At 39.8% G+C, this 21763-nt stretch overlaps 1 pseudogene; it reads left to right on the forward strand.

Annotated features, from left to right (window-relative positions):
* The first annotated feature begins 2290 nt into the window (after positions 1–2290).
* On the forward strand, positions 2291–20786 carry LOC125120947 (olfactory receptor 1J4-like; annotated as a pseudogene).
* The last annotated feature ends 977 nt before the right edge of the window (positions 20787–21763 follow it).

Below are 21763 nucleotides of genomic sequence, written 5' to 3' on the forward strand. Positions count from 1 at the left end.
AGTTATGCAAGGTGAATTATTTCTAGAGACCTGCTATACAGCATATTGCCTAGAGTCAAAAATACTATACTGTGCACCTAAAATTTCCCTAAAAGAGTAGATCTCATGTTAAGTTTTCTCACCACAAAAAAGGACACAAGGACCTTCTGAGAGGAGACAGATATGTTGATGACCTTGATTGTGGCGGTTGCTTCTCACATGTGTTCACATGATCAAACTCCTCAATTATATACATTAAATATGGGCAGTTTTGTGTATAACAAATACACCTAACAAGCTGTTTTTAAAAAATATGCAAAGACCACATCCAGTTGCCCATGCCACTCACAAACCATACACAATCACACACACAGAAACTCCGCTACACACAAGAAGAATCACATGTGATCAGGCCCAACATACACGTAACATAAAAAGAAGTAACATGCTCACAGAAAACCATGCACACACACAAATATTGCAGATTTGCATCCTCAATGGTCTATTATTAGTACAATAGGGCTTTCCACAAGGATGGAAATACTCTATAGATGTGTTGTCCATTAAAGCAGCTCCAGCCTCCTGTAGCTACTGGAGACTTGAAATATAGCTAGGGCAACTGAGGAACACAAATTTTAATTTTATTTCATTTTAGTTTATTTTAATATTATGGCTAGATAAGGTTGTGGTGGCACCATGTAAGTCAGTGTGGGAATCAGTCAGTAAAAACACTTGGTTATAGGAGCAGTATGGAGTGGCAAAAAGATGTTCACAGTCAGCTTGAAGCCACAACAAGCCAAATTTAGCACATCTTACAGAGAAGAATCAGTCCAAAAGGAGCATAACATGATGCTAAATTGGTGTGTTCTCAATAAGCTAGTATAAAAAATGTATAAGCAAAAATTGACTGAAATACTTTGCTCTACACCTGAAACTAACACATTATAAGAGGCCTATACTTCAAATAAATAATTAATTAAAAATTTAAAATCCAATGCCCAATAGATGACCATAAGAAAACTTAAATATGTATACACTTTAAAAAGCTGTAAAAAAAAGCCAAATGTAATAATAATATAACACATTGAAAAAATTTAAACAAAATCACATATACGCACACAGGAGTTTGATGCTTTGAAGACAACAAGCAGAATGTGCATTGTGGATAAATTCATATAGGTCATGGAAGAATAAATGGACAAGAGATATGACCTAAGGGTAAGAGATCGATCCAAGAAAAATGACCATTTTAAAGACAGTAAGGAAAAGTGCTAGAGACATGGGAGCTCAACACACAAATTTTTAAGGCTTTTCCAAGAATGGCAGTGAAAGAAATAAGGACCTGGTTAGGTGATACTCACTTAGCTAAAGGTTACTGTTTCTGAAAAGAATCCCCAGAGCCAAAGTCATATCTGTGTTTCTCAGGCTGTAGATGAAAGGGTTCAGCATGGGGGTGACCACTGTGTACATCACAGAAGCAATGATGTCCTTGTCATGGGACTGGCCTGATGAGGAGGAAAAGTACAGTGCCATAATTGTCCCATAGAATAGAGACACCACAGAGAGGTGGGAGCCACAGGTGGACAAGGCTTTGAAGATCCCTTTAGTAGAGGGGACCCTCTGGATGGAGATCCCAATGGAGCCATAAGAGACCAGGACGCCACTCAATGAAACAAAGAAAAACACAGCTCCTGGAATGAATATGACAAGCTCATTGAGGGAGGTGTCTGAGCAGGACAGCTTAAGCAGGGCAGCAAGGTTACAGAAGAAATGGGGGATGATGGTATCAGCACAGAAGGACAGTTGAGCCAGAAGGAGGATGTGGGTCGGGGCATAGGCATAGGAGGGGAGCCAGGATCCAGACAATAGACACAGACACAGCTCCTCCCTCATGATGATGTCACAGCAAAGAGGGGGACAAATAGTGAAATACCTGTCATAAGCCATCACAGCAAGAAGAAGATTATCAATGCAAGTAAAAAATATGTCTGTGTTACACACCCTGCATTGGGAATGGACAGATCCTGAGTCTGCATGTTCATCAGCATCTTAGGGACAGTGACAGGTGAAAAGGAGATGTCCATGAGGTCCATGTGACTAAGGAAGAAGTACATGGGGGTGTGGAGGTGAGGGTCCAGCCTGATGAGCAGGATGATGAGCAGGTTCCCCAGCACTGTGGTCAGGTACATGCCCAGGAAGAGGGTAAGGAACACACCCTGCTGCTCTTACCAGATGGGGAGCCCCAGGAGGAGGAACTCAGACATGCTGCTCTGGTTCTCCCTCCTCATTGCTGCTTTTCTCTCTTCTGAGAATGGAGAGAGAGCAGAAATTCCTGGAACTTAGAAGTACTGAGCGTAACTGTCGCCCCTTAGCCATATGGATTCTCAAAGTGACTGTGTCAGTGTCTATACAGGTCTCACTGCACTGCACTCACACACTGATGCCTCATCCAGTCTGGTGAGAGGAACACAACATGACTTTTCTGAACAATGACACAGTCACGTGGCAAAAGTATATGACTTCAATCAAACACTTCAGTGGAAATAGGAAACAGCTCATTCTCTTTTTTTAAAGTGGAGACAATATGATAGATAATAGGTAGAGTGAAATAAGCAAGACACAATCACTACCATGGCTCTACTGTCAGATGAATTATGTGCTTGTGTCTATTACAGACAGAGACACACACAATACACACATGCACACCATTTAAAGCATTATTTGGAAGATTAATATACCATGTACAATATAAAGTGCTCAAGGATTTCCCATTGTGGAACAGCTGAAAGAATCCAACTAGGAACCATGAGGTTGAGGGTTCCATCCCTGGCCTCACTCAGTGAGTTAAGGATCCGGCATTGCCGTGAGCTGTGGTGTAGGTCACCGATGTAGCTCCAATCACTGTGTTGCTGTGGCTCTGGCACAGGCTGGCAGCTGTAGCTCTGATTAGAGGCCTAGCCTGGGGACATACATATGCTACTAGTGCAGCCCTAAAAAGACAAAAGACCAAAAATAAATAAATATATACATACATACATACATACAGTGGTCAACACATAAACTTATTTTTATCATTATAACAACTATAAGAAATGCAAAAGAAAGAAAGAGAAAGAGGAATAAATAAAGGAAGGAAGGATATAAGGTAGGAAGGAAGGGAGGGAGGGAGGATGTAAAATACAAATATTATGTTTAATTCTGAGGTATCGCTCTCACATCTAGGAAAGAGTACAGGCCCAGACCATGCCCCTTGAAAATCAGTAGGGCCACAGATATTGGCTCATAACATGTTTTAAAGTTTTTCCAATAAATAACTTCCTTCATATCTGCCACTGTCTCTCTCCCCGCTTCCATCACCAGGGATTTAAAATAGCTCAATTCTGAGCATACAGGCAAAGTGAGGGACATGGGAATTTGCCCAATGAGGTGACCAGAGAGCCAAGGTATTACAGATGCTGTAGGACCAAGGACCTATGTCAGAATTCAGAGCCACCTGATTAACTATGCAAAGTTCCAAAATTGACCCCACCCTGTTCCCCAGAATGGAAAAGTGGAAATCATTAAACATCAATGAGGAATACTGAGAAAAGTTCAGTAGTCTTCAAACCATCTTGACAAAATGCCACCAACTTAGCATAAAGTGGACTTTGTTTGCTGCCTGTTTATCTAGAATGGAGACAAAGGAACAGTCAGGTTGTGAGGCTATAGGACCAAGTCAAAAGCACACATATATTTTTAAGCCCTCACATGGCCCTCTCTGCTCTGCAGCCATCCAAGGGGGGGAGAAATAGGTTGTGAGTGTGTTATACACAGAAACAGACACTCGGCATGAAGCATAGCGACACAAAAACAAAACCACAGGTGCTGCTTTTTGGCCCTCTCCAAACCTATACTCATCCTAGTGGGAAGTGAGGTTTACATGGATTCCTCTAACTAATTTGCAACTTTAAAATGAAATAATTTGTCACACACAACTTAAAAAACACACAAACAAGAACCCACCTACACTGTTGGTGGGGATGTAAGTGGTGTGTCCATTATGGAAAACAGTACGGAGATTCCCAAAAGCATTCAAAATAGAACTACCACATGATCCAGGAATCCCACTTCTTGGTGTAGACAAGAATGCACTGGAATCAGGATCTCACAGATGTATCTACTCTGACATGTGCATTGGAGCTCTGTGCACAAAAGATAAGCTATGGAAACAAGCCTCATGTCCACTGACAGATGAATGGATAAATGTGGCATATACATGCAATGGATTATAATTTTGGCTTAAAAATGGAAATCCTGCCATCTCCAACAACAAGGACAAAACAGGAGGATATCATGCTAAGTGAAATAAGCCAGTCCTACAAGGACAAATATTGCATAACTTCACTTTGAAAAACTCACAGAAGCAGAGAATAAATGTCAATCACCAAGGACTAGGGGGAAGGGGAAATGGACTGTTGTTTTTTATTTCCCCAATGCATTTTTTTTCTACTGTACAGCATAGTGACCCAGTTACACATACATGTATACATTCTTTTTTCTCACGTTATCATGCTCCATCATAAGTGACTAGACATAGTTCCCAGTGCTACACAGAAAGATCTCATTGCTAGTCCATTCCAAAATCAATAGTCTGCATCTATTAACCCCAAGCTCCCAATCCATCCCACTCTGTCCCACTCCCCATTGGCAACCACAAATCTATTCTCCAACTCCATGATTTTCTTTCCTGTGGAAAGGTTGATTTGTGCCATATATTAGATTCTAGATATGTGTTATTTATTGAAATGAAGTGTCAGTAGTGCAAGATGAATTACCTCTAGAGACCTGCTATACAGCATAATGCCTAGAGTCAAAAATACTATATTTCATATCTAAAAATTCCTTAAAAGAGTAGATCTCATGTTAAGTTTTCTTACCACATCAAAAGAACACAAGAAACTTTGAGAAAAGACTGACATGTTGATGACCTTGACTGTGGTAGTAGCTTCACAAGTGTGTGCACATGCCCAAATTTCTCAAAATTTTGTACAATAAATATGTGCAGGAGTTCCCGTCGTGGCGCAGTGGTTAACGAATCTGACTAGGAACCATGAGGTTGCGGGTTCGGTCCCTGGCCTTGCTCAGTGGGTTAACGATCCAGTGTTGCCATGAGCTGTGGTGTAGATTGCAGACATGGCTCAGATCCCGTGTTGCTGTGGCTCTGGCATAGGCTGGCGGCTACAGCTCCAATTCAACCCCTAGCCTGGGAACCTCCATATGCCGCGGGAGCAGCCCAAGAAATAGCAAAAAGACATAAATAAATAAATAAATAAACAAATGCAGATTTTTGTTTATTAATTACACCTCACAGGTTGTTTTTTAAAAATGCAAAAAACATATCCAGTCGCCCACACAACTCACAAACCATACACACTCAAATACACCGAAACTCCAGTACGCACACTGAGAATCACGTATCCTCAAACCCAAAACATAAATAAGATAAAAAAGAAGCAACATGCACACAGAAACCTCACCACACACACATGTATTGCAGATTTCCAGCCTCTATGTTCTATTATTAGCACTGTACAACAGGACTTTCCACAAGGATGGAAATACTCTATAGCTGTGTTGTCCAATACAGCAGCACCAGTCTCCTGTAACTACTGGAGACCTGAAATAGAGCTAGTGCAACTGAGGATGCCATATTATAATTTCAGGTTATCTTAGTTAATTTTAATGTTATGGCCATGTGAGCCTAGTGGTGCCATGTAGGTCAGTGTGTGAGTCAGTCACTAAAAACACACGGTTAAACAAACAATGTAAATAGACATTTTCTCTACCTCTTCTTCCTAGTCCTCACATCAAGGCACGCATCTAGGCCAAGGGATAGTTCCCCCACCTTGCTGCAGTCTGTGCTGGTCCAGGCTACTGCCTGAGGACTCATCTCTTATGCCTTCGTGGTCTGAGGATATTTAGCACTTCCTTGCCTGTTTACAAAAAGGATAAAAATAAGGGCAATTCACATTTACCCACAGGACTGAGACCCCAGGAAACACACCCCAAAGCTTCTGGTTAGAGAAGCAGCCAACTGAGTTAATTGCCCAATTTTTGTGTCCCTCTTGAAATGGATCCAGTTCAGGGACCAAAGGGACTAAACCATAGGTGTCCCAGACTATGTCTCTAATGTTAGTGACACATTGGTCTTCCCTCAGCCTGCTCATGAGGAGCAGGAGAGGACATCAACACCCTTGAACTTTGAAGAAGCTACAATGGAATCTGCCTCTCCATCCACTGGAGAAAGGACCAAACAGTAGGACCAGCCCTTGAGATCCCACACCACTCACCCTGGAGCTGAGTGGTGCTGGAGCTCACATCCCAACACCATCATTTATTCCATCCATATGAAACCACAAAAGACTGAAAAAGCCAAAGCCACGTTGGGCAAAATGGACAAAACTTTAGGCATCACACTTCCTGATTGCAAACTATACTGCTAACTTTTAGAAATCAACACAGTAATTTACTGACATTAAAATACACATATAAAAAAAGGAAGAGAATATGGAGCCCAGAAATAATCACACCCATATATGATCAACAGATCTTTGACAAGGGACCCCAAAACACAGAATGGGCAAAGGTGAGTCTCTTCAATAAATGGTACTGGGAAACTGAATGTATCCCCACACAAAAGCATGAAAGTGAATCCCCTAGAGTGAAAACAACTGTCTGTGCCATTTTTAGTCCTGGCGGCTAAAAATATTTGCCACCTTTGTTGGCAACCACATTGCTATAAGAGAGCTATTCAAGTGCATTTCACAATCCACAGTTATGTTCCATCAACATGGGTGGAACTAGAAGGTATTATGCTCTGTGAAATAAGGCAGAGAAACAACGGTAAATATCACGGTAACTTACTTACATCTGGAGTCTAAAAATCAAAACAGAAAATCAAGAAAATAAAATGAAAAGAGATTCATAAATACAGAGAAGAGACTGGTGGTTGCCAGAGGGGACAGTGTCTGTGAGAAAGGGATGAAATACGTGATGTGGATGAAGAGGAACAAACCTCCAATTATAAAATAAAGAAACCATGAGATTTAATATACTCCATAAGGAATATGATCTTTAATTCTGTAAAAACTTATGGGTATATATTTTCTCTAGATTAATAATTGTGGTGATATTTCATAATGTACAGTAGAATACAAATTGTATTGGGGAAATAATTTTTAAAAATAAAATTAGGGTTTATTTCCAGATTCTCTCTTCTGTTCCATTGGTCTGTCTGTTTTGATACCAGTACCACATTGTTTTGATGACTGTGGCTTTGTAGTATTTCTTGAAGTCTGGGAGAGTCATGCCTCCTGCCTGGTTTTTGTTTCTCAGGATTGCTTTGGCGATTCTGGGTCTTTTGTTATTCCATATAAATGTTTGGATTGTTTGTTGTAGTTCTGTGAAAAATGTCCTGGGTAATTTGATAGGGATTGCATGGAATCTGTGGATTGCTTTGGGTAGTATGGCCATTTTTACAATATTGATTTTCCCAATCCAGGAACATGGAATATCTTTCCATTTCTTTACATCTTCTTTGATTTCTTTGATTAAAGTTTTATAGTTCTCGGCACATAGGTCCTTTACCTCCTTGGTCAGGTGTATTCCGAGGTATTTGATTTTGTGAGGTGCAATTTGAAAAGGTATTATATTTTTGTATTCCTTTTCTAATATTTCATTGCTGGTATACAGAAATGCAACTGACTTCTGAATGTTAATCTTATAGCCTGCTACTTTGCTGAATTTATGAATCAGTTCAAGTAGTTTTGGGGTTGAGTCCTTAGGGTTTTCTATGTAGAGTATCATGTCATCTGCATACAGTGACAGTTTTATCTCTTCTCTTCCTATATGGATGCCTTTTATTCTTTTTGTTTGTCTAATTGCTGTGGCTAGGACTTCCAAAACTATGTTGAAGAGCAGTGGTGAGAGTGGGCATCCCTGTCTTGTTCCAGATTGGAGTGAGAAGGCTTTCAGTTTTTCCCCATTGAGTATTATGTTTGCTGTGGGTTTATCATAAATGGCTTTGATTATATTCAGGAATGCTCCCTCTATACCCACTTTGGTGAGAGTTTTTAAAAGGAATGGATGTTGGACTTTGTCCAATGCTTTTTCTGTGTCAATTGAGATGATCATATGATTTTTGATTTTTTTTTTTTGTTAATGTGGTGTATGATGCTGATTGATTTGCATATGTTGAACCATCCTTGTGAACCTGGGATGAACCCTACCTGGTCATGGTGTATAATTTTTTTGGTATGTTGTTGGATTCGGTTGGCTAAGATTTTGTTGAGAATTTTTGCATCTATATTCATCAATGATATTGGCCGATAGTTTTCTTTTTTAGTGGTGGTATCTCTGTCTGGTTTTGGAATGAGGGTGATGGTGGCATCATAGAATGTCTTTGGGAGTATTCCTTCTTCTTCAACCTTTTGAAAGAGTTTAAGGAGGATGGGCACCAATTCCTCTTTATATGTTTGATAAAATTCACCTGGGAAGCCATCAGGTCCTGGACTTTTATTTGTAGGGAGTGATTTTATGACCTCTTCAATTTCATTTCTAGTGATAGGTCTGTTCAGTTGGTCTGTTTCTACTTGATTCAGTTTTGGCAGGCTGTACGATTCTAGAAAATTGTCCATTTATTCCAGATTGTCAAACTTGTTGGCATATAGTTGTTCATAGTATTCTCTTATGGTTTTTTGTATTTCTGCTGTATCCATTGTGATTTCTCCTTTTTCATTTCTTATTTTGGTTCTTTGGGTTCTTTCTCTCCTCTTTTGAGTGAGTCTGGCCAGGGGTTTGTCAATTTTGTTTACCTTTTCAAAGAACCAGCTCTTGGTTTTATTAATTTTCTCTATTGTTTCTTGAGTCTCTCTTTTATGGATTTCTTCTTTGATCTTTATAATTTCCTTCCTTCTGCTGACTTTAGGACTCTTTTGTTCTTCTTTTTCTAATTCATTTAGGTGGAGGTTTAAGTTGTCCATTTGGGATATTTCTTCTTTTTTGAGAAAGGCCTGTATTGCTATAAATTTCCCTCTGAGCACTGCTTTCGCAGCATCCCATAGATTTTGAGAGGTTGTGTCTTCATTATCATTTGTTTCAAGGTAGTTTTTAATTTCCTTCTTGATTTCCTCACTGACCCATTGGTTTTTTAGTAGCATGTTGTTTAGTCTCCATGTAGTAGGTTTTTTCTCTTTCCTTTTCCATGGTTGGTTTCTTTTTCTTTTTTTCTCTTTTTGCCATTTCTTGGGCTGCTCCCTTGGCATATGGAGGTTCCCAGGCTAGGGGTTGAATTGGAGCTGTAGCCACCGGCCTACGCCAGAGCCACAGCAACTCGGCATCTGAGCCACATCTGCAACCTATACCACAGCTTGCAGCAACGCCGGATCATTAACCCACTGAGCAAGGGCAGGGACCGAACCCGCAACCTCATGGTTCCTAGTCGGATTCGTTAACCACTGTGCCACGATGGGAACTCCCCATGGTTGGATTCTAATTTCATGGCATTGTGGTCAGAGAAGATACTTGAGATAATTTCTATGCTCCTAATTATTGAGATTAGCTTTGTGTCCCAATATGTGGTCAATTCTTGAGAATGTTCCATGAGCATTTGAGAAGAATGTGCATTCTGATTTTTTTGGATGTAGTGTCCTGAAGATATCAATTAAGTCTAACTGACACCTATGGTCAATTAATCTTTGACAAGGGAGGCAAGAACATAAAATGGGACAAAGAAAGGCTATTCAGCAAGCATTGCTGGGAAACCTGGACAGCTGCATGCAAAGCAATGAAACTAGAACACACCCTCACACCATGCACAAAAATAAACTCAAAATGGCTGAAAGACTTAAATATACAACAGGACACCATCACACTCCTAGAAGAAAACATAGGCAAAACACTCTCTGACATCAACATCATGAATATTTTCTCAGGTCAGTCTCCCAAAGCAAGAGAAATTAGAGCAAAAATAAACCCATGGGACCTCATCAAACTGAAAAGCTTTGGCACAGCAAAGGAAATCCAAAAGAAAACAAAAAGACAACTTACAGAATGGGAGAAAACAGTTTCAAATGATGCAACTGACAAGGGCTTAATCTCTAGAATATATAAACAACTTATACAACCCAACAGCAAAAAAGCCAATCAATCAATGGATAAAAGGGCAAAAGACCTGAATAGACATTTCTCCAAAGAAGATATACAGATGGCCAACAAACACATGAAAAAATGCTCAACATTGCTGATTATAAGAGAAATGCAAATCAAAACTACCATGAGATACCACCTCACACCAGTCAGAATGGCCATCATTAATAACTCCACAAATAGCAAGTGCTGGAGGGGGCTGTGGAGAAAAGGGAACCCTCCTGCCCTGTTGTTGGGAATGTAAACTGGTACAGCCACTATGGAGAACAGTTTGGAGATACCTTAGAAATCTATCCATAGAACTTCCATATGACCCTGCAATCCCACTCTTGGGCATCTATCCGGACAAAACTCTACTTAAAAGAGACACGTGCACCCGCATGTTCATTGCAGCACTATTCACAATAGCCAGGACATGGAAACAACCCAAATGTCCATCGACAGAGGATTGGATTCGGAAGAGGTGGTATATATACCCAATGGAATAGTACTCAGCCATTAAAATAATGACATAATGCCATTTGCAGCAACGTGGATGGATCTAGAGAATCTCACACTGAGTGAAATGAGTCAGAAAGACAAAGACAAATACCATGTGATATCACTTATACCTGGAATCTAATATCCAGCACAAATGAACATATCCTCAGAAAAGAAAATCCTGGACTTGGAAAATAGACTTGTGGCTTCTGGATGGGAGACAGAAGGAGTGGGAGGGATCGGGAGCTTGGGCTTATCAGATACATCTTAGAATGGATTTACAAGGAGATGCTGCTGAATAGCATTGAGAACTATGTCTAGATACTCATATTGCAACAGAACAAAGGGTGGGGGAAAAATGTTTACATGTAAGGATAACTTGATCCCCTTGCTGCACAGTGGGAAAAAAAAATTAATTTAAAAAAATTAAAAAATAAGTAAAATAAAATAAAATAATAAAATTGGATTGTGATGATCAGTATAAAAAAATCAATTGAACATACACGTGTGGGTCTATTTCTGGGCTCCACATTCTGTTCTTTTATTTTATAAATGAATAAATATGTATTTGTTCTAGTAAAACAGCATTTATAGAAACAGACTGACTAAAGAATAAACAGCAAATCCTGTTGCATTTTTATATGTCTGTTTTTTATATCAGTAACATACTGTGTTGATTTCTAATTGTAAAGTATAGTTTGAAATCAGGCAGTGCAATGCCTACAGTTCTTACCATTTTGCTCAAGATGGCTTTGGCTTTTGTAGGTCTTTTGTGGTTACACATTGATAGAATAAATTATGGTAATGGGATGTGTGCTCCAACACACTTCAGAGTCAGTGGTGTGGGCTCTCAAGTGCTGATCCTACTCTGTTTGGTCCTTTCTGCAGTGGATGGAGTGGCAGATTCCATTGTAGTTTCTTCAACGTTCAAGGGTGTTCATGGCCTCTCCTTCCCCTCATAGGCAGGCAGAGGGAAGACTGTTACGTCACTGACATTAGAGACATCTTATGGGACTCCTGTTGTTCAGCCTCTTTGGTCATTGCACTGGATGCATCTCAAGAGGAAGGGGAGTAATTGGGCAATTAACAGAGACATCTTCTTTAACCAGAAGCTTCTTCTCTCACACCAGGGTTTGGTCTCTGGGGTCTCATTCCTGTTGGAAGAGATCTCACTTCCTATATGAAAAAGTACCAAATTCCTTGAATTTATAATTTCTACACACAAATACATCTACTGCTTGTCTACCATGTGCCAGGCAATGTTCTACATTCTGAGAATCTAAATTCTGAGTTAAATCATAATGTATCCCCTTGTAGAGTTTACATTCCAGCACTCCTGATCCAGCTCATCATGTTCCTTTTTTCCATAGAAGGCTTTAACCTTCTAGAACACTGTAAAATTTATTCATTTTTAATTGTCATTGTTTCCTTACTGGGGTGAATGTTCTAGGGAAGATGCATTTCTATGTCTGAAATAAGTTATAAGTTTTCAGTAGGTAAAACTTTTATGAATAAAGGAGGCATCAAAAGGGAAGAGCAAGGAAGTCCTGTCATGGCTCAGCTGTAACATAGCTGACTAATTTCCATGAGGACAAGGATTTGATCCCTGACCTTACTTAGTGGGTTAAGGATTCAGCATTGCTGTGAGCTATGATATAGGTCTCAGATGAGGCTCAGATCCCACCTTGCTGTGGCTGTGGTATAGGCAGGAAGCTACAGCTCATATTCTATCCCTAACCTGGGAATTTCTATGTGCCATGTGTGTAGCCCTGAAAAAGTAAAATCAAAATAATAGTGGGGGAGCAAGAATGCTGTAGTGGGGTCCATAATTTCACACCGTGTGATCTATGTAGAGCTCATTGGGAAGGTAGCATCCAAACACATTAGTGAGGACAGGGAATTGAGCCATGGGCTGCCTGTGCAAAACCATGGAGATCAGCCCCTAGAGGGGAGATGGTGCCTGGCCTATCACAGGGACATTAGTGGAGCTCCTGTTCCTGAACAGGATTAAGTCAGGAAGGGTGGTGGGTGATTAGTTCAGACATATCAGAGGACCAGATTGTTAGGGCGCTTAAGGTCATGGCAGGTGTATTAGGCAAGATTTTCTGGAGAAGGATTACAAATAGAGTGTGTGTGTGTGTGTATAAGAGAGAGAGAGATTTATGGAGTTCCTTTTGTGGCATTATGGGATTGGTGGCATCTCTGCCAAGGGTTAATGGATCCAGTTTCTGCAGCTGTGGCATAGTTTGCAACTAAGGATATGATCTGATCCCTGGCCTGGGAACTTCTGAATGCCATGGAATGGCCAAAAAAAAAAAGAAGAAGAAAAAAGAGAGAGAGAAATTTATTTTAAATAATTGGCTTGGAGTTTGTGTTTGATTAGTGGAAATGAATCTGACTTGTATTCATGAGGATGTAGGTTCAATCCCTGGCCTTGCTCAGTGTGTCAGGGATCTGGTATTGCTGTGACCGGTGGTATAGGACAAAGTCATAACCCAGGCCCTGTAGTGCAGCTAAATGTGGCCCCTAGCTTGGGAATTTCCACAGGTTATGGGTGTGGCCTTAAAAAGCATAAGAAAAAAAAAGAAAGGAGTGAAAGAAGGGAGGGAGGAGAGAAGGAGAGAGAGAGAGAGGGAAGAAGGGAGAGAGAGAGAAAGGAAGAAATAAAGGAAGGAAGGAAGGAAGGAAGGAAGGAAGGAAGGAAGGAAGGAAGGAAGGAAGGAAGGAAGGAAGGAAGTTGGCTATTATTATTGTGGAGGCAGCAAACATAAAGTCTGCAAGGTAGGTTGGCAGGCCAGAAACCCAGGGAAAAATTGCAGTTTGAATATGAAGGCAGGCAGGTGATAGAAGTCTCCCTCTCTGTGGGAGGTAGTTCTTTTTCTTAAGGTCCTTAACTGATTAGATGAAGCCCACCCTCAGCATGGAGGACAGTCTTAGCTTTATTCAGAGTCTTTGGATTACAATGTTAATCTCATCCATAAAGATACCTTCATGGAAACATCTAGAGTTATGTTGGATCAAATATCTGCTAGCCAAGATATTTCCTAGCCAAGTTGGCACACAAAATTAATCATTATGGTTGAGTCTTTGGTTCTCAGTCTGATATGGGAACCTGCTGGAAGGGATTTCACAGAGGAATGACATGACCATACTTGAGTTTGTTATTGTTTCTTTAAAATCACCCAGATTTTTGGAGGTATAAATGACATACAATAAACTTCCTATACCTAAAGTATAAAATTCGACTCAGAAAACTGAATATAGGACTACAATGTGATCCAGCCATCCCTGTCCTGGGCACATAACCAGATAAAACTACAATACTAAAAGATACATGCACCATTATCTTCATAGCAGCACAGTTCACAATAGCAAAGGCTTGCAAATAACCTAGATGCACATTAAGAGATGAGTGGATACAGAAGATGTGGTGTAAATAGAGAATGGAATACTACTCAGCCATAGAGAAGAATGCAGTAATGCCATTCGCAGCAACCTGATGCAAGCACATAGTCTTATACTAAGTGAAGAAAGTCATAAAGACAAACATCATGTGATATCACTTACATGTGGAATCTATAATATGGCACAAATTAACCTATTCACAAAATAGAAGCAGACTCATAGACACACAGAATAGACCTCTGGTTGCCAAGGGGGAGGAGGGGGGAGTGGGATGGATGGGAGTTTGGGGTTATTATATGCAAACTTTTACATTTAGAATGGATAAGCAATGATGTCCTACTGTATAGCGCCTTGACTATATCCAGCCTCTTGGGTTAGACCATGATGGAAGAGGACATAAGAAAGGGAATGTATATGTATAGGACTGGGGCTCTTTGCTGTACTGCAGAAATGGGCACAACATTGTAAATCAAGTTTAATTTTAAAAGAGGTAAAAAAATAAATGATATCATTTGAATAATTTTGACATATGTATGTACCCACGAAGTTACCACCCCGGCCATCAAGATCATGAATTTCCCTGATGTCTACTCTCCTGCCCTCTCTTTGATCCTCCCATCTGTCCTCGGGCAAACCACTATTCTGTTTCTGTCACATGGATTAGTTTGCATATCCTAGAACCTTATTTCAGTGGAATCATACAGTGTATATTTTTTCTTGCTGTCTTCTTTCACTGTGCGTATTTTGAGACTTGTTCATGTTGTACTATTTATCAATAGTTCATTCTTTTAAATGGTGAGTACTATTCCATTTTAATGATATAAAATAGATATTGCATCCACTTACATTTAAATTTAAAATTTTTTTTCTACTTAATATTTTTAATTTTTTAAAATTTCTATTTATCTTTCTTTAGAATTTATTTTTATTGAAATATAGTTAATTTACAATATAATGTTAGTTTCAAGTGTACACTGTGATTCAAGTTATAAATATACTAAGATATTTTTCCCTGATATGTTGTTACAAAATATTGAGTATAGTTTACTATCCTATATTGTATGTCAATTTACTTACTAACGGTAAGTCTGTTGATGAACATCTGGGGTATTCCAGCTTTTGGCTATTAAATAAAGTTCTTGTGAACATTCTTGTCCAAATCTACATATAACTATATACGTTCTTTAACCTGGTCATGTTCTAAGTATATTTTTAACTTTTTAAAAAATGTTCAAAGTGTTTTGTATTCCCATGAGCAGTTTATTGGTGTTCCAGTTCCCTCACATCTTCAAAGACACTGAGAACAGCATTCTTTTCAATTTTAGCCAGTCTAAAAAGTGTGTAATGGTGTAAACCAGTATACAGACCTGAAGCCACTTGATTGAGTGGTGTCTGTGTTTCTTTGGAAAAGAATCCTGTAACACTGTGGTATTTTTTAACTTCTCGAGTCTCCCTAGCTCCATGCATGATTCTCATCATTCTTCAGCACTTGTCACCATTTACCTGCCACACATTTTGCCTTAATTTTTTTTATATCACCTCTCACTTGGATGTGTGTTGTAAGGTAGGGATTCCTGATTATATTATTACCTGTTATGTCTCTAGAGAATATATCAGTATTACATTTGTGAGAACCTTAATGAGTATTTAAGGGAATGAGGAAATGAAGGAACAAATGAATTCATTCAACAGTTACCAAACACAATTTCCTGTTGGGAGCCATAGCTGATCTCTAGTGATACAAAGACATTGACTATAAAACTTAATATTTACTAAGCTTGCATTATGTGCTCATGTAACCATTCTTCCAACTCACACAGACTATGATTATTATTTCCACTTTATAGAAAGTTGTATAGGCCTTGGAAAAGTTTCTCAAGGTGACCTCTTAGCAGGGGAGGAACCCAGAGTACATTTATCCGGAGTTTTATATTCAATCCCTCTTCTCCTGAACAAGGCAAAGAAAGACTATGGCCTAAAACCTTCCAGGGAAGAGGGAGATGTTCACATTTAAAGGGCCTTTGTGTTCTAATGTAAGCCTGTGTTGGTGTTGGGGGCAGAAGCACTTCAACTGACTGTGCCATTCACTGCTGTTGGGAGAATCTGTGCTCATGATACAGAGGCCACGGGCAATAGGGGAACTCCTGCTTTTCCTCAGAGACTTGACAAGAAACCCAAGACACCACTGATATCAGGGACAATTTCTCCCATAAAAGGTGCAGCTCAGCCCCTGTGGACCCTAATCATCCTCCTTTCCAAGGGGCCAGGAGGTACTTGGGCAGTTGCCCCAGTGGACTGCTTCTCTAATCAGGATTGGGGTGGATTCCCTCTGGGGTCTCTTTATCATGGAGAGAAGGAAATCTCCTTGTGCATTGTTTTGAAGCTGGAGAACCAACATGAGAGACTGTATGGTCCTCAGGCCACCAAAGTTTGCTCTTTTTCTTTGGATCCTGAGTCTTCTGGACAGAAAGTGAGGATTCAGGTAACAGAATGTAGGAGAAGGTATTTGAACTCAGAGCACATGTATAGCTCAGAAGGAGCCCAGAAACTTCCCCAGCTGTGCATGTTATGTGTATTTGTATGTGTGTTGTGTTATAGGAGTCTCTGTGTGTATGTGTAACTGCCAAGCACACTGAATGACCCACATTAGGATATACAGAGGTCAGAGAAATCTGGATATTTCCTCAGTGTGTGCTTATTCTACATGCATCTGCTGCTTGTGTGCCATGTGTAAGACCTTGTGCACTGCTTGTGATTCCAATATGAAGGACTTTTTGTGAATACAGTGCCTCTGGTTTAGGATGCTTGACAGTTCTGTGTGTGGCTGTCTTGTACACATGTATTTTGCTTGTGAGTTTGCAGAGATTTGTGTAAAGCTGACTGACACACTGACTATATTTACCTAGTAAGATTATAATCCAAAGGAATCTATAAATATCCATTTGGCAAGTGTGTGTAATAGTATGAGTTCTTTTGTGTAGCAAACCAACAGCTTGACTTTCTTCACACAGAAGAGATAAATATCTGTGTGTGTGTGTGTGAGTATTCTCACATTTTTTACTCTCCACCTGCCTGAGACCAAAGGCTAAAGAGGCAACTCCATAGGAAACTTAATTTGATTTTCAGATCTATTAGCATCCATTTTTCTATGATTTGACTCCTTCTGCAGGGCCTCTGGAAGCCCAATATTTTTGATGCTCTGCTTCAATTTTGTTCAATCCATTTATAAATGAAAGACTCACATCTGGAATCACATTCTTAGACACTCACATCTTTATCATTTCCCTAACTAATAGCTTAGTTGCCTTGGGTTTGGCTATGGTGATTCTCAGCATCCAGTGCTCTGACATGGGATCATGCTATTTTCTGACAGATCTTGTCCATAAGGTGCTTAAGAAGCTATGCATATCATAAGCCCTTAGCAAATTTTAGCCTCTTGGAGACCCAACCCCTGACTCTACATGTCATAATTGAGCAGGGGACACTTTTTTTGGTATGAAGACAGGAAAAGCAAGCCCATCCATAAGATCTGTCTCAATGAACCACTCCTAGGTCACACACTGTCTCCTCTTCACTACTGAGAAATTCCTTAGCCACCCCTTTGTACACCGTGGTGATGGAATCAAGTTACCACATCTGTATTGTTCCCTCCTGTTCACATTGCCGATCCAAGCTGTCATATGGAGCTCTGGTTCTCTTGCAGGAGATTTGTGAGTTCCTTGGCTAAGTCTGACCCAGCAGTTTTCAGTGAGAAGCCTGTGCTTAGGCAGGAGGGTTAAGTGTATGTTCCCTCCTTGTGACCCATGAACTGAGTCAGTTAATAACCCCAAGCAACTCCTTGGTCGGGAACAAGCACCCGCTGACAGTTTCTTATACAGGGTTAAGGTCAATTTCCTCTCCAAGGCATATTTTAACATTTACCTTTTCACTTTTAACATTTCACCTTTGCCTCTCTACCCCCCCCCCAATAAAAAGAATTGGGTGGAATGTCTGTAGTGAAAAATGATGGGAAAAAATATTTGAGACCAGGTTCCTCTATGCAATATCTATGTGAGAATGGTTAAGTGATTTCACTACTCTTGGTAAAATGCAAGGAAAAATCACTGTTCGCTGCCACCCCAGACAGAATTAAACAGTGATGGTTTGAATGATCTTGAAGCCACATGAAAACCATTGGCAAACTAAAGGGCTGCAGGATTATGAATGTGGACAGTTATCTCAGGAGAAGGACTCCTTCAAATCCCAAAATACTTCTTCTTAAGGTCTTGTCTATTTGTCTAACTAAAGAAAGGGAGGAAGAGTAGAGTCATAGGATCAAAGTTTCCAGTATAATTTTAAAAGCTTGGAAGAGAAATGTGACTAGAGCTGTTAATAACTCTATTATCATGGTCATTTCCTACTCCAAGTATGTTGATAGTGCAGTTTTATATTTTTTAAATTTTTAAATTTTTTTAAGTCTGCACCTGTAGCATATGGCAGTTCCCAGGCTAGGGCTTGAATCAGAGCTGCAGCTGCTGACCTACACCACAGCCACAACCACGCCAGATCTTAGCTCCCTCTGCAACCTATACCAGATTTCATGGCAAAGCTGTATTCTTAGCCCACTGAGTGAGGCCAGGGTTCAAACTGGTATTATCATGGATACAAGTTGGGTTCTTAACCCACTGAGCTACAATGAGAACTCCCAATAGTGAATTTTAATAGCATCTCCCTCCTAGGACTCTTGAAAAGTTCAATGAGGCAATGATGGAAAAATGTATTTGTCTACCATTGCGTTCATTATGTCAGTTATTTTCAGTGTGAAATTCAATATTTGGAAATAGTGCTGGTCAATCAGGAAACTGACTTCTAAGAGACACCCCAAATCCTTCAGGATCTCTCAGTTCTCAGACCCCATCATAGATATCAGGTGTCTTCCTAATGATGAATATCCAGATCTGTGCCAACTTGGAGGATCAGATGTAAACAGAGATAGATAGAGGTCCATGCACTGAAGTAAGGTTTATTTCTTGGCAAGAAGATAAACATGCATAAGACAAGTTCGAGTATGGAATTTACCCCAGTGATATGATATGAGCTCAGAAACTCACCTGAAGATTGTGAGAGGTCAGATAAGTTAACATAAATTTTAGGTCAGCTTCTTGGCGCTTTATGATAATCACCTCATAATACTTTTTTATTAAATTCCTGAACTTGATACTTTTGGGGTGGCTATACAGATTCTCTCATAAAAATAATGTATGCAATTTTGGTATTTATTTTATGCAGGAAAATGTTCTTAGATATTAATGCCTAATGAATTAGAATCCTTTTTTTTACCTCTCTGAAATTGTGATATTTGCATCTTCACATTATCCAGGGACAACATGAGGCCAAGAGTGATTTAGCATCCCGAGTCCTAAAGCAAGAGTGTGGTGGGGCCACAATCATAACAGGAAATATGGCTTCAGTTTCCCACCTTAGTTAGTCCTTGGTCAGGTGTATTCTTGAGGGATACTCTCATGAGATGAGGTCCTGTATGTCATATTTATCCTTCTGTATCCAATTAGAAGCTTAGTGTCAGAAACATGGTTAATTATAAAGAAAAAAAATGAATTTCCTGGTTTTTATCAAAAGGAATCATGGTGAGTGTTGAGAGTGTGTCACTTGCTATGGCAACACTATGTGATAAAAGAAATGCACTTATCCTTTTTCTCCATGAGAAGCTGAGATACCTAGTGTGGTGGCAAAAATCCTGAATTCAATATCTCTGACATTTTCCACTCACCTTCTTCCCCAGCAGACCAAGAGAGGAGCATGAGGAGGAGAACCAGAGCAGCATCTCCGAGTTCCTCCTCCTGGGGCTCCCCATCAGGCCAGAGCAGCAGGGCATGTTCTTTGCCCTGTTCCTGGGCATGTACCTGACCATGGTGCTGGGAAACCTGCTAATCATCCTGCTCATCAGACTGGACCCTCGCCTCCACACCCCCATGTACTTCTTCCTCAGCTACCTGGCCCTCACAGATGTCTCCTTTTCATCTGTCACTGTTCCTAAGATGCTGATGAACATGCAGACTCAGGATCAATCCATTCCCTATACAGAGTGTGTAACACAGACATATTTTTTCATATTTTTTGCTTGCATCGATAACCTTCTTCTTGCAGTGATGGCCTATGACAGGTATGTGGCCATTTGTCACCCTCTACACTACACAATCATCATGAGGGAGGAGTTGTGTCTGTGTCTATTGGCTGTTTCCTGGCTATTCTCCTGTGCCTATGCCCTGACCCACTCCCTCCTCCTGGCTCAAATGTCCTTCTGTGATGACAACATCATCCCACACTTCTTCTGTGATCTTGCTGCCCTGCTGAAGCTGTCCTGCTCAGATACCTCTCTCAGTGAGCTGGTCATATTCACTGCAGGGTCTGCTGTTGTCATTTTCCCCCTGAGTGGCATCCTGGTCTCTTATGGCCGTATTGGGGTCTCCATCCTGAGGATCCCCTCGACTAAAGGGATCTGCAAAGCCTTGTCCACCTGTGGCTCCCACCTCTCTGTGGTGTCTCTATTCTATGGGACAATGATGGCTGTGTAGTTTTCCTCCTCATCAGGCCAGTCCCATGATAAGGACATCATTGTTTCCATGATGTACACAGTGGTCACCCCCATGCTGAACCCTTTCATCTACAGCCTGAGAAACAGGGACATGACATTGGCTCTGGGGATTCTTTTCAGAAATATTCACATTTTTGCCAAGTGAGAATCACCTAATCACATTCTTATTTCACTCACTGCCCTTTCCTTAAAAACTGTGAGTTGATCACCCATGTCTCTAGCAGTTTTCCTCACTGTCCTTAAAATTTTCACTGTTATTGGATCAATCTCTTTCACTTAGGTCATATTGCTTATCCCTTTATTCCTTCATAACCAGATATATGTCATTTCCCACTATGCACATTCAATTTTTCATCTTCAAATCATCAAACTCCTTTGTGTATTTATGTGTGTTTAAATTTTGTTTTTTCAATGTTATATTATTATAACTTTTGGCTTTTTTACAGCTTTTTAAAGTATATATATATATTTAAGTCTTCTTATGATTATCTGTTGGGCCTTAGTTTTCAAGTAATTAATTAATTAATTAATTTGAAGTATACTTGCCAAACAGTATTGTGTTAGTTTTAGTTGTGCAGCAATGTGATTTCAGTTTTAAATGTTATATACTATATATATTTTTCAGTTTTTTCCCTTATATGTTATTACAAAATATCAAGTATAGTTCCATATTCTATACAATTGGTACTTGTTACTTACCTATTTTTTTATATAGAAGTGTGCATATGTAAACCCCAAGCTCCTGAGTTGTACCTCCCTGCTTTCCCCTGTTGGTAACAGCTTGTTTTCTATGTCTGTGGGTCTATTTCTGTTTTGTGTATAAGTTCATTTGGATCATTTTTTTAGATACCACATTTAAGCAATATCATATGATGTATTTTTTTTTCTTTCTGGTTTACTTCATTTACTATGATAATCTTTGTCTCCATCCATGTGGCCACAAATGGCATTATTTCATTCTTTATTTGGCTGAGTGCCTATTATCTTAAATACATGTACCACTTCTTTATAATTTATCTGTTGAAGGATATTAATGTTGCTTCCATGTCTTGGCTTCTTGGCTTCCATATCTACAAACATTCAGTTATGATTGTATTGTTTACTTTTAGGAAACTCCAAATG

The sequence above is a fragment of the Phacochoerus africanus genome, chromosome 2 (assembly GCF_016906955.1).
Source record: "Phacochoerus africanus isolate WHEZ1 chromosome 2, ROS_Pafr_v1, whole genome shotgun sequence".
Taxonomy (NCBI): domain Eukaryota; kingdom Metazoa; phylum Chordata; class Mammalia; order Artiodactyla; family Suidae; genus Phacochoerus; species Phacochoerus africanus.